Source organism: Pleurodeles waltl, chromosome 12 (assembly GCF_031143425.1).
Source record: "Pleurodeles waltl isolate 20211129_DDA chromosome 12, aPleWal1.hap1.20221129, whole genome shotgun sequence".
NCBI lineage: Eukaryota > Metazoa > Chordata > Amphibia > Caudata > Salamandridae > Pleurodeles > Pleurodeles waltl.
The window spans coordinates 24161951-24176531 of NC_090451.1; the positions used below are offsets into that span (position 1 = coordinate 24161951).

Below are 14581 nucleotides of genomic sequence, written 5' to 3' on the forward strand. Positions count from 1 at the left end.
CACCACCAACAATGACGGTTCGGCCGTCCGAGGCTGCAGGGGAAGGGCTGGACCCTCCCCCAACCACTGGCATCCCCGACACCAGCACCGCCGCCAGCAGCAGCAGCCCCAGTGGGCAGCCGTCTGAGGCTGCAGGGGAAGGGCTAGAGTCTCCCCCCCACCACTACATGCACCACCACCAGCACCACTGCCAGCAGCAGCAGCCCCAGTGGGCAGCCGTCCGAAACTGCAGGGGAAAGGCTGGAGCCTCCCCCCACCACTTGCATCTCTGACACCAGCAGCACCACCACCACTGCCACTACTGAGCAGCCGTCACTACCGGCAGGCAGTGTTTAGTCCTGCCTCCCTGGGCTGTAGTGTGTCCAGGACCCTGCAAATCCTGTAGGTGTGACACCCAGGTGAGAGACTGTGACCTTGCACTCCCCAAGTGCTGCATCACAGGGCACAAGGCCCCCACCAGAACCAGTGAAAGAAGCCATCCACTCACCCCCTCCTTGCCAGGATGAAGCACACTGGGCACAAGGCCCCCTCCAGAACCAGTGGAAGAAGCCATCCACTCACCCCCTCCTTGCCAGGATGAAGCACTGGGCACAAGGCCCCCTCCAGAACCAGTAGAAGAAGCCATCCACTCACACCATCCTTGCCAGGATGAAGAACACTGGGAACAAGGCCCCCTCCAGAACCAGTGGGAAAACCAGCCACTAGAAAGACTGTGGCTTTTCACTCCCCAGGTCCAAGCAGTGGGCAAACCAGCCACTAGAGAGACTGTGAGTTTGCACTCCCCAGGACCAAGCAGTGGGCAAACCAGCCACTAGAGAGACTGTGGCCTTACACTCCCCAGGACAGAATGATGGGCATGTAGCCCCCTCCAGGACCAGTGGTGTTGTACCATCTTCCGGCTGAGGTGCCCCCCCCCACCCTTCTCCGTCCCCCTGAGGTGCCTGAGTATTTTCGACCTGATGCCCCTGCAGTGTTCTCTCCGTGTTGTTGCAGGAGTCAAGTGGAGCCTTGGCCTATGTGATGTGGCCCTGTGGCCCATGGACATTGAGGATTGGCAGTGTCCCCCCATTTGTATATATGTATATACTGTTTTGATTTTGAAGCACGTATTTCTACTATTTTATCTTATTACACTCACTTTCTTCAAATCATTTTGTCCTTGCATTATTCCGGAGGGGTACGGGATAGATATGTGATGTTATTTCATCTGTTTGTGTGTATGGTGTTGGGGGTGTTGTGTGTGTGTGTGTGTCACTCTCTTTTTCCTGCCCCCTCCCTTGTGTGCTAGGCGGCAGTACTCACTGTGGTCGTCTTCGCCGGCGTTGCTGTTCGTAATGCATGAAGAGGTATACAAGCATGGGGAAGATGTGCAACTCAGGCTCCATGGCGTCGTGGTTCGTCCTTGAGTCTCCAGAGGTGAGTCCTTTGCCTTTTGTGTACTGTTTCTGCCGTGCTTTTGGTGTCGTTGGTACTGCTCCGGAAAAGGTGGCGGATAGGCCTATTGTAATAGTGTGGGCAGTACATTGTCTTCCGCCAGGCTGTTGGCGGATACCACCGCGGTGCTTGTTGCTACCGCTGTGGCAGTCGGTCTGTTAAAGTGGCTGTCTGTGTGGGCAGTTTCCGCTGTGGTCATAATTCCATTTTAAAAAAATGTTTTTTTACAGCCGGCCTGTTGGCGGTATTACTGCCACTCCATCACCGACCGCCAGGGTTGTAATGAGGGCCTTAATCTCCCTGTTCCTACCAAAAATGAATGTGTCCTTGTGTAATGTATCTGGTGCTCATGTAAAGTGCTCCAATACCTCCGGGTCGAGTTTGCGCTGTACAAAACTCAAAATAAAACATATTTCCACACATTATCATTTGTGTGGAACATTGTTTTACCTATAAAACTGTGTTGGTGCAAATTTAGTGACCATTTCAATGGAAAATGTGCTGTCAGCAAATAACAATGTGCTACCACATGATGCTTTCTTACATTAAAATGTGCTCACCTCATGCCCTTTAAAGCTAGGTGGGCTATTAAGGTTTGTTTGTACTTGAAAGTGCGTCCTGGATCTAAAAGGTTTTGGAAGCACTGTGTCAGAGAGTTCTCTGGCATGTGCCTTGCTTTTGAGTGGTCACCTGGCTAGCGTTTCCCTTTCGGTAGAATACCTCATACGCGTTTTCCCATTGGTGGTTTCCATACATTTAACACCATCTTAGCCTGGCCTGGTGCGTGTATCCCAGTTGTCTTATACCTAGGAGCTTCCAACTGTTGGTGAGTCACCTAATGCACCTTTTTCTGGTAGTATTTGTTCTGGCTGAGGTTTCTCGTTGGCATTTCACCATTGGAAGAGCTACCGGATTATTTCTCTGTTGCTGCTTACTCGGTGAATGTTCACTTTGGCAGGTTACCACAGGGAGAGAGACCCTTCTGAATAATAGCCCCCAAGGCTACAGCAGGTGAGCGTAGTCTAGTGCTAACTGTTCTATAACAGATTTGAAAAAGAGGAAAACAGACTAAGGGGTATGTGTACGTTTGTTATGATGTTTCATCTTTAGGTAAGCCCAGATACATGTGAATATTTGTTCAGTGTGGCTATGTATTATACAAACCGAAGAACATAGATCTATTTTAACGTGTACCTAAGTTTGCCATCTGGGAGGTTTTGTACCAGCATGACTGGTATTTTAATATTCTACAGTATTGGATCTTTCATAGATTCACATGCTTGAATCATCTCCGTCGTCAAGGTAGGAGCCTCACGGTAACCTCAAATACACATAGCAGTACACTTTATACACTAGGCCCCAAGGGCCCCCTTAGGTTCTTTTATAGTCTATCCATGTTGTTTTGCAAAAAAGACCCAACGTTGAACCTCAGCCAATCAGGCGTTCACACCCTCTAGAACACTCCCAACAGAGGCTCTTTCCCTCAGATGTTCTACTGCACGTCGTGTGAAGGGAGTCTCCCTGAGCTCTGCTCAGTATACCTTTCTGACAGGAATTATTCTCTCAGAAAAGTTCACTTTTACCATCTCAATATCTCAGCAGACTAAGAAGGGTATGTTTAGAGATTGTGCCAGCTGTGGGAAGAAGAGACTTCACGTTGATGACCCCCACAAAAAGTGTATCTACTGCCTGCATCCTGACCACAAGGTGAGAGACTGTAAAATCTATCGCACCTTTAGTCAGAAAACCCTCAAGGACAGTGAGGGTTGGCTTCTGTTGTGGCTGCAGAGACAGAAGGCCATGGAAAACCCATCTTCAGATGAGAGTGAAACATCATCTCGCTCCCTCAAACGACCTGGAGAGAAGGGAAGACTATCTGAGGAACCACCAAAGAAAGTGGTTAAAAAGACAAAGTATAAATCTATGGAGAAACAGGGATGCCAGGAGCCTACTACTTCCGGATCAGAGACCCAGGCAAAACTCTTAAATTTTCGTTCAGAGCCTACGACGCCTGTGGGAAAAAAGGCACCCACTGTCCCTGTCGCGGACGAGGGATCTGGTAAGGCCTTCCCCTGATTTTTCCAAAAAACGCCCGTTGACGATGACGACAATGGCATCGACGTTTACTACGGCGGTGTCTCCAATGATAATAACCTCATCGACGCTTTCATCGATGACGATTATCACTGCTAAAATATTCAAGAAGGTATCGTCGACAAAGACATCGTCGACAGCGGAAGCAGCAATGGTCCACCCGTCGACGATGGCACTATCGTCGACAAAGCACCTGTCTGCGAGTATGAAGAAGGCGTCGTCGACGAGACAACCGTTGATGAGGGACCCGTCGGCGAGAGACCCGTTGACGACACCACCGTCGACGAGAGAACCGTCGACGCCGAACACTGAACTGTCAACGGCAGGGATGGAAATTTCGTCGACCCAATCGCCGACCATCATGCCCCCCTCTGGGGATTTCGGAGCACAGCATGATTCAAGAAGATTCCTCCCTTTTTCCTTTATCACCACGGGAGAAAGAACATCACGAATCCTTCCAAGACATAGGTCTCCAAGCAGTCTTGCCATATCCCCTGCAGCATCTCCTGGATGATGATGAGGACATTTATTCCCAGGATGACGGAATGTTCGGTGCAGCCAGTAGTCCATCTCAGCTGCATATAAAATGCCAGGACTTGGATGAGGAGGAGGAAGGGCAGCAGCAGCTCTATTATTCCTCAACTATATATCAACGGGACTCTTCATACCCAACGAGGGAACAGGGATCTTCTTTCTCCATGCCTAGGTCTCTGGTGACAGATCTACAGAGTATGCTAAAAGACTACTATAGGCGGTTTCCAACGTCAACGCCGGTAACTCCATCTAGACCTTAGAGTCAGCAGACACCTATGCAAACCCCTCTTACCTGTCAACCAGGAACACCGCACAGAAGTGTCCCATTGGTTCCACAGCCACAAGATGACCACATCTCCACGGATGACGAGAGGGAAGGAGAGATTTTGGAGGCGGCTCCTAGTGAGTGGGATGGCTACCTCGTTCCCACACTGTCACCGCCGCCGGCAGTACCAGTTGATTTACCCCCTGAGGACATCGGGGGTTTTCACAATTTAATGGAAAGGGCAGCAAAGAGATTTGACTTGCCTATCATTTCCCAGGAAACAGATTGTTTCTTATATGATTTCAAAGAAACATCAAGGAGATCAGTAAGAGCGATCCCAATAGTGGATTTCCTATGGCAGGAGGGCTTGAAGGCAATGAAAAATCCAGCCACAGTGCCTTCCCAGATGCCAAAGCTGGAAAAGAAATACAAGGCCCCTGACAACACTCCAGCCTGCTTAATATCACAACCAAAGCCGGATTCTGTAATATCCCAGGCTGCACAGCGTCGATCAAAAAACCCTTCGGCACCTATCGCAGCGCCTCCAGACAAGGATGGGAAGAGGTTGGATAACATTGGTAAGAAGTTCTCCTCGGTGGAGGCGATCACAGTAAATGCGGCCAACTCCTTGGCCATACTAGGGAGGTACAATCGCCAGATGTGGGCGGACATGTCAGCTTACGTAGATCTCTTACCTGAGGATGTCAAAGTGGAAGCAAAGAAGGTGCTGCAGGAGGGTGAGCGGATCGCAGCGGAAATCACTGACTGCGCGATAGACATTTCCTTAACACGATTCCGACAGCTCGCCGGAGCAGCGGTCTTGCGTAGGCAGGGGTGGCTCAAGTCTACATCCTTCCGTCCAAAGGTCCAGAGCCGCATTCTGGATATGGCGTATGATGGGGAAAGTCTATTTGGGAAGCATGTGGACGACATGCTACAGTCCATCAAAACAGATACTGACATGGCGAGATCGCTTGGTACCTTGCAGTACCGCAAGCAGCCCTTTCGTGGGGCAAGGGGTAGAGGAAATTACTCCTTTTGTGGGGGCTTTCAACAGTAAAGAGCCCAGTATCAGTCCTCTACGACAGGACCCAGACAGCCATACAGCCAACATGAGCAGCATTACCGATTGCCAACTACTGCTGCATATAGGCACCCAGCAAAGGGAAGACCGGCGCCACGGTGAAGAGATACCGGCAGAAAACAATGACCAGCTAGCCATACCAGCTTCCTACGCTACGAGGGGCTCGAAAATCGGGGGTCGCATCATTTCTCACTTCCTTCATTGGAAAGCCATAACATCAGACAGATGGGTGTTGGATGTAGTGGCCAGAGGGCATAATCTGGAGTTCATACAGAAACCACCGGACGTCCCTCCGTCAGGCCCTCCACCTCCACGAATAGCCCAACTCCTCAAGGAAGTACAGGTGATGCTACGCAAGGGTGCAATAGAGCTGGTCCCTGCTCCTCACAGGAACAAGGGGTTCTATTCACGCTTCTTTCTGGTAAAGAAACCTTCAGGAGACTGGCGCCCCATGCTGGACTTGAGGTCACTAAACAAGTTTCTGAAGAAACAATCGTTCGGGTGGTAACACTGCAGGGCATCTTGCGCCTCCTGAGTACCGGAGATCATATGGCATCCCTAGACCTCCAGGATGCGTATTTTCATGTTCCAGTACACCGCAACCATCGAAAATTCCTCAGGTTCAAGGTGGGTGGTATGCATCTACAGTTTCGGGTCCTTCCTTTCAGTTCGAAATCAGCCCCCAGAATTTTTACGAAGATGCTGGCTCCAGTGGCAGCTCATCTCCGCCAGTCAGGCATGCAGGTGTTTCCCTATCTCGACTGGCTCATCAAAGCAACCTCAAAAGGCCAAGTGGTGCGTCACATTTCTCTCTGCCTCCAGTTGTTTGACGATCTGGGGCTTACCGTCAATTACCCGAAGTCTCATCTTCGCCCCACACAGACATTAAACTTCTTAGGAGCGGTACTAGACACTGTCCAAAGCAAGGCGTACCCGTCGTAGGAAAGGAAATTAAAGCTCAACAGGTTGGCCCGCAACCTCTCGGCAAAAAAGTGCGTTTCAGTTCGCACTTACAAGTCATTGCTGGGAATGATCTTGTCATGCATTCGATGGTTCCAGACTGCAGACTGTATATGCGGCCCCTGCAAGAGCAATTGGATGTCCAATGGTGCCAGGTTCAGGGCTCTTTCGAGGACAAAATTCTCGTCATATCAGAAATGCGAGCATCCATGGCTTGGTGGGCGACACCGGCAAATTTGTCCAGCGGTCTCACGTTTCTTCATCAGGTACCTCGCTATATCGTGACGACGGATGCCTACCTCGAAGGTTGGGGTGCCCACCTTCAAGATCTTCGAATCAGTGGATACTGGACTCCATAGGACAGCCAGCTCCACATAAATCAGCTGGAGCTCAAAGCAATAGATTTCGCTCTAAAGCAGGGATACTCAAAGTACGGCCCGTGGGCCTCATGCGGCCCCTGGGGCAACAGGAGCACTGGGCAGCTGTTTGCTCGACTCCGCACAAACAAAAATATTAAATACACACACAATCATTTATTTCAAACTTAATTGGTGTTAAAGAAAGTAAGTAACTAGGGGCTCCTGCACTTAACTTTAGAAACACCTTCATTTTTAAAGACATCTTGCAGCATAAGTGTAAAACTAAGACAGTCTCTTCAAAATTAAGTGTATTTAGTTAACATGCAAAACCTTTTCACCTTAGTACAATTTATTTTATCAGTGCATTGAGATGTATTCATTTTAAAGTGATAGTTTTCAAACATAAATTTGGAAACATTAATTATTTCCCTTACCCTGAGAACACCACCAATAGTAAATTAAAGAGGCAAGTCACTGGGTATGTGCACTTTATGGGTGGCCTGGGTTCCTATCATAAATAAACAACATTATAGTTTATTAAATCAAACATAGAAGCAGGTTTTGTGCAGCGCACACCATAAATCATGTATTTCGAGGTCATCTTAAATGTGATAATGCTGAAAAAGGAGGGAAAATGACACTAAACAATTGCCTAGGATCACAAAATTTGGAAAAGTGGGTATGCCGGGATTAATTTCAGGTTTTCTGGTTTCCCATTGTTTATTTCACCCACTAGATGTATATCCTTTGCTCCCCTACACCTACCTTGCCACCAATCCCCCTAGTCACCCCACCCAACTGCCACTGCCCTGGCATCAATGTGGCCCCCAGGCACATCACAGACCAAACTTTTTGGCCCCTGGGAAAATGATTGCGAGTACCCATGCTATAAAGGCTTTCTTACCAAGGCTTCAGGGCTCGAATGTCTTAATCAGGACAGACAATACCACGAGCATGTTTTATCTAAACAGGCAGGGTGGCAAAAGGTCTCTACAGCTCTCGCAGAAGGCTCAGAACATCTGGAAATGGGCCATAGCGCACAACATTTCTCTGAAGGCGGAGCACGTTCCAGGACACACCAACGTGCTGGCAGATACCCTGAGCAGGACAATTATCACCTACCACGAGTGGGAACTAGACGAGGAGATTCTGGACCAACTCTTCCAGTTATAGGGCAGACCAAACATTGATCTGTTTGCCACGCTCGAAAACAAGAAATGCCCTTACTACGCAAGCTGGCTTCCCCAAAGAGGATTGTGGGGGAATGCGTTTTCGAGGAGATGGTCCGGCGTTTATGCCTACGCCTTTCCTCCGATCACACTGATACCGAGAGTCATCAGCAAGATGAAGGCGGAGGGTTGTCGCCTCCTATTAATAGCACGGAGGTGGCCCAGGCAGGTGTGATTCACGGAGCTCCTCATGCTATCGGAACAGCCACATGTGCTACTCAGACTGAAGCCATCCCTGTTGACAATGCACCAGGGCCAAGTCACACATCCGGATTCGTCATCTCGCCACTTATCGGCCTGGCTCCTGAGTTCCATGAGTACTCCACCGTAAACATCTCTTCGGAATGTAGGGAGAATCTAGCCAGGGCTAGAGCGGATATTACCAATAGGACCTACAGGTTGAAATGTAAGCATTTTTGTCTGTGGTGCGCAGCTGAATGGATCCATCCAATCTCCTCTCCTCCAGAACAGGTACTACTGTACTTGTTACACCTAGCAAAGTCTGGACTCTCATATTCTTCCATCCGCGTGCACTTGGCGGCAATTTCAAGATACCGCAGGTCTCAGAATACGGTTTCGTTATATTCCACCATAATTGTGAAGCAGTTCCTGAAAGGCCTGTTTCGTGCTTTTCCACCGTTGCGGACGCCTCCACCGTTTTGGTCCCTAAACATGGTCCTTGGGCAGCTCATGAAACCTCCTTTTGAGCCTATCCATAGAGCGGAGTTAACGTTAATTTCATGGAAAACTGCGTTGTTGCTGGCTCTTACTTCCGCTAAGAGAGTGAGTGAAATACAGGCATTCACCATCAAGGAGCCTTTTCTTTAGTTCACCACTACAGGTGTAATTCTGAGAACGAATCCTAAGTACATTCCGAAAGTGCCCTCACCTTTCCATTTGAATGAACCGGTTATCTTGAAAACTTTTTTTCCTAATCCGCAGACAGTGGCAGAAAAGACATTACATTCCCTGGATGTTAGAAGGTGAAGTTTTACCTACAAAAGACTCAGGGCATACGCAAGTCAGACCAGTTGTTTATGGCCTTTGGAGATGCAAGGAAGGGCCTTCCAGTATCCAAACAGACTAGCTAGGTGGATTGGCCTGGCGATCCAGTTCTGTAATATTCAGGCTGGTAAGCCTCTCCACAGCAGGGTAAGAGCCCACACGACAAGGGCTGTAGCCACATCGGCTGCCCTCTTCACAGGGGTGCCCCTGCGGCAGATCTGTAAGGCGACCACATGGTCCAGCCAGCATACGTTCACGAAACACTACTGTCTTGAGGAGACGAATAACATGGACACAGTGGTGGGACAAGCAGTCTTGAGGCATTTGTTTCGTTAAGGTGAGCCTCTTGAATCAACCCACCTCCACAAACAGGGTAGGTGAACAACGGTTTCTTATTCTAATCAAGGTTACATTTTTTCTATTTCTAATGCTTATGGTGGCGCTTGATTATCGTAGCATGCTACATATTTGTTGTAATGCAGAGATCTATGCTTATTATGACTGATTGTTACTTTCAGAAGAACATTGTTCCGTTGCCATTGAACACGAACTGGAGGTACTGTTACTCTTATTTCTATTGTTATTCTGATGTTTGTTCGGATTGTAAAGGTACAGCTACATGTCTAGTTAATAAATATTACTGCGCGCTACACTAATTCAAGCATGTGAATCTATGAAAGATCGAATACTGGAGAAGAAAATTAGTTACTTACCTGTAACTGTGGTTCTCCAGTATTGGTATCTTTCATAGATTCACATGCGACCCACCCTCCTCCCCGCAGAGGCTCCCCTTCTACATGACCTCTTAACTTCACACTCCTACTAAAAAATCTGAGGGAAAGAGCCTCTGTTGGGAGTGTTCTGGAGGGTGTGGACGCCTGATTGGCTGAGGTTCAACTTTGGGTCTTTTTTGCAAAACGACATGGATAGACTCAGGGGGCCCTTGGAGCCTAATGTATAAAGTGTATTGCTATGTGTATTTGACGTTACCGTGAGGCTCCGAGCTCGACGACGGGGATGATTCAAACATGTGAATCTATGAAAGATACCAATACTGGAGAACCACAGTTACAGGTAAGTAACTAATTTTCTTCTCTGCTTGTACAAAAATTAGAAAAATCACTTAAAGTAGGTATTCTTCCCCCTTTCAGCATGTACTTTAAACAGTGATTGTTAAAAGGTGACACTTTGTGTTCTACAGCTGATATTTCAAGTAAAGAGGGAAAGGTCATAATAAAACTTAATACAGATAATTTTAGGAACAGTTTTACTGACGAAGTATGTCCGGGGCATTTGCAGAATATTGCAACATGAAAAGATGGCTGGTATTTTTCTCTGGGAAAGGAGCAGGGCTTTAAGAGGTGCGGGTCCGGCCAGGTCTGAGCAGCGGCAGTTATTTAAAAGGGGGATTGAAATGGGTCCCTTTTGGGCTACATATCAATGCTCCTAATTGCGGAGCTGAAAAAAAGACAGCAGAAACTCTGGGAAACCAAAGGTTTGAACTCTCCTGATGAATGCATCTAGTGGGAACCGGCAGATTCTGTCTTCTTTTGAGCTGTCTTTGTTCCATTACACCACAGCAGTTAATGGTGAGCCACGGGCCTGTCAGCCATCAGACTGCCCCTTTCTGGACCTTCTATTGAGTGGGAAAGAAAATAATGACTTTGTGACAAAGAGTTTTGGCCAGGTCATCAGATAAGCAGTTTTGGAGCAAATGGAAACTGCAGTGACTGAAGAGGGTTTAGGCTTTTTGTTTGTATTATTTCTTATGCCACACTTTGGAGCATGGCTGGTATTGAGTGGAAAGAGCAAATGACAATCTTCCTTTTCTCTCAAACATAGAAAGTGCGCTGAAACTGCCCCGTTGCTGTAACACTCAGGAACCACTATTTATTTCAAGCCTTTTATTGTTGGCTTGTATCCTTATGCGAATAGAGACCCAGAAAACCAGAAAACACGCAGTTAATAGCTACTTCATGCAACAGTCTGGTGGGTTTGATGAAGGTCCCAGACACTAAGCATGGTCTCATTACCTCACAGAAATCTACTTCCATTAGGAAACTCTTTTATTGCTTATGATAAATAAATATGCTGCTGCTCATTTCAATTAATGTTTGTTGAGCAAGAGGACAAATCAGTGAGCAACAGGATTATAGACTCACTTTATTAGGACCGCACCATTCTTTACATAGGCCCCGCCCGGACGGCTGTGGCCACGCCCCTTATTAGAGGACCCCCCCCACTTAATCCACTTTAGGCCCTGGAAAGGAGGCTGCGCTACTTGCACCTCTGGTAACTTGTACTTTCGTGTTCCCGCATGAGCGCCCTGAACTTGGACCCTTGGGGCTGAGTTTGCTTCCTTATCGGATGAAAGTGTCCCGAAGAGTTACACCGGGAGGTGGCCCCGTCGCTTGCGGAGCTGAGCCGGGGGCAGCCGCCCCGGAGCGGGGGTCCACTGTTACCCCTCATCGCAGGCATCTTCCGCTTTATTATACCTTCAAACTGAGCGGGGCTCGCCTCGCAGCCAATCCTGCAGGCGGAAACATACTCCGTTAGTGGGAGTATTGTGTGCGGCCTTCCTATTGGTTTTAGGAGTTCTTGATATGTGATTGCCTAAAGCCGCTCAAGACAAGCGGTCATTTTAATAGGCTGAGGAAACATTTCTTCGCTGCTCATTAGCTGAGCGTTGTGAAAGATGTTGCCGTAGTCGGTGATTGGCTGTTGAGAAATGTCCTTCCCCCGTCGGTGGGCGGGCTCCTAGACTCCTCGCCGGTGCTGCGCGGTGCCTTGCTGCCGGGAGCGGACTGTGGCGGCCTGAGCAGCCCCCGAGCGGGACGCCGGTGCTGGTGAGTGTACGCTTCCTCCAGGCGAGCGACGTGTGACTGGAATCCGCAGCAGCGTCCGTGGCGCCGTGCTGTGCCCAGAGCCACCCGGGCAGTGCCGCGGTCACCATTCGCGGCTCCTCCCACGCGCTTCTGGGTGACGCCCCCGCGGAGAGCTTCCACACTATACTGGCCCCCGCATCCCACAGATCGTGCACCCACTGCTCCGCGGGGCTGAGCGCTCTCATAGCTCCCACAAGTCCACGGGGCTTCCCCTTTCCACAGATCCTGCACCCGCTGCTCCGTGGGGCTCTACCCTCTCACACCCATAACTCTACAGGGATCCCCCTCTCATAGATCCTGCACCCACTGTTCTGCTGCCCTCTCACACCTCCCACACTATACACGCCCACCCCATCCCACAGATCGTGCACCCACTGCTCCGCGGGGCTGAGCGCTCTCATAGCTCCCACAAGTCCACGGGGCTGCCCCTTTCCACACATCCTGCACCCGCTGCTCCGTGGGGCTCTACCCTCTCACACCCATAACTCTACAGGGATCCCCCTCTCATAGATCCTGCACCCACTGTTCTGCTGCCCTCTCACACCTCCCACACTATACACGCCCACCCCATCCCACAGATCGTGCACCCACTGCTCCGCGGGGCTGAGCGCTCTCATAGCTCCCACAAGTCCACGGAGCTGCCCCTTAACACTCATCCTGCACCCGCTGCTCCGTGGGGCTCTACCCTCTCACACCCATAACTCTACAGGGATCCCCCTCTCATAGATCCTGCGCCCACTGTTCTGCTGCCCTCTCACACCTCCCACACTATACACGCCCACCCCATCCCACAGATCGTGCACCCACTGCTCCGCGGGGATGAGCGCTCTCATAGCTCCCACAAGTCCACGGGGCTGCCCCTTAACACTCATCCTGCACCCGCTGCTCCGTGGGGCTCTACCCTCTCACACCCATAACTCTACAGGGATCCCCCTCTCATAGATCCTGCACCCACTGTTCTGCTGCCCTCTCACACCTCCCACACTATACACGCCCACCCCATCCCACAGATTGTGCACCCACTGCTCCGAGGGGCTGAGCGCTCTCATAGCTCCCACAAGTCCACGGGGCTGCCCCTTAACACTCATCCTGCACCCGCTGCTCCGTGGGGCTCTACCCTCTCACACCCATAACTTTACAGGGATCCCCCTCTCATAGATCCTGCACCCACTGTTCTGCTGCCCTCTCACACCTCCCACACTATACACGCCCACCCCATCCCACAGATCGTGCACCCACTGCTCCGCGGGGATGAGCGCTCTCATAGCTCCCACAAGTCCACGGGGCTGCCCCTTAACACTCATCCTGCACCCGCTGCTCCGTGGGGCTCTACCCTCTCACACCCATAACTTTACAGGGATCCCCCTCTCATAGATCCTGCACCCACTGTTCTGCTGCCCTCTCACACCTCCCACACTATACACGCCCACCCCATCCCACAGATCGTGCACCCACTGCTCCGCGGGGATGAGCGCTCTCATAGCTCCCACAAGTCCACGGGGCTTCCCCTTTCCACAGATCCTGCACCCGCTGCTCCGTGGGGCTCTACCCTCTCACACCCATAACTCTACAGGGATCCCCCTCTCATAGATCCTGCACCCACTGTTCTGCTGCCCTCTCACACCTCCCACACTATACACGCCCACCCCATCCCACAGATTGTGCACCCACTGCTCCGCGGGGCTGAGCGCTCTCATAGCTCCCACAAGTCCACGGGGCTGCCCCTTTCCACAGATCCTGCACCCGCTGCTCCGTGGGGCTCTACCCTCTCACACCCATAACTCTACAGGGATCCCCCTCTCATAGATCCTGCGCCCACTGTTCTGCTGCCCTCTCACACCTCCCACACTATACACGCCCACCCCATCCCACAGATCGTGCACCCACTGCTCCGCGGGGCTGAGCGCTCTCATAGCTCCCACAAGTCCACAGGGCTGCCCCTTAACACTCATCCTGCACCCGCTGCTCCGTGGGGCTCTACCCTCTCACACCCATAACTTTACAGGGATCCCCCTCTCATAGATCCTGCACCCACTGTTCTGCTGCCCTCTCACACCTCCCACACTATACACGCCCACCCCATCCCACAGATTGTGCACCCACTGCTCCGCGGGGCTGAGCGCTCTCATAGCTCCCACAAGTCCACGGAGCTGCCCCTTAACACTCATCCTGCACCCGCTGCTCCGTGGGGCTCTACCCTCTCACACCCATAACTTTACAGGGATCCCCCTCTCATAGATCCTGCACCCACTGTTCTGCTGCCCTCTCACACCTCCCACACTATACACGCCCACCCCATCCCACAGATTGTGCACCCACTGCTCCGAGGGGCTGAGCGCTCTCATAGCTCCCACAAGTCCACGGGGCTGCCCCTTAACACTCATCCTGCACCCGCTGCTCCGTGGGGCTCTACCCTCTCACACCCATAACTTTACAGGGATCCCCCTCTCATAGATCCTGCACCCACTGTTCTGCTGCCCTCTCACACCTCCCACACTATACACGCCCACCCCATCCCACAGATCGTGCACCCACTGCTCCGCGGGGATGAGCGCTCTCATAGCTCCCACAAGTCCACGGGGCTGCCCCTTAACACTCATCCTGCACCCGCTGCTCCGTGGGGCTCTACCCTCTCACACCCATAACTCTACAGGGATCCCCCTCTCATAGATCCGGCACCCACTGTTCTGCTGCCCTCTCACACCTCCCACACTATACACGCCCACCCCATC

At 51.0% G+C, this 14581-nt stretch overlaps 1 protein-coding gene across 1 annotated transcript in view; it reads left to right on the forward strand.

The window, feature by feature from the left end:
- The first annotated feature begins 11694 nt into the window (after window positions 1-11694).
- Window positions 11695-14581, forward strand: part of MED16 (mediator complex subunit 16) — a 326193-nt gene continuing 323306 nt past the window's right edge. Inside the window, exon 1 of the mRNA XM_069216802.1 lies at window positions 11695-11810. The gene's annotated coding sequence lies outside the window, so the exon portion shown is untranslated. The remainder of the gene's footprint in view (window positions 11811-14581) is intronic.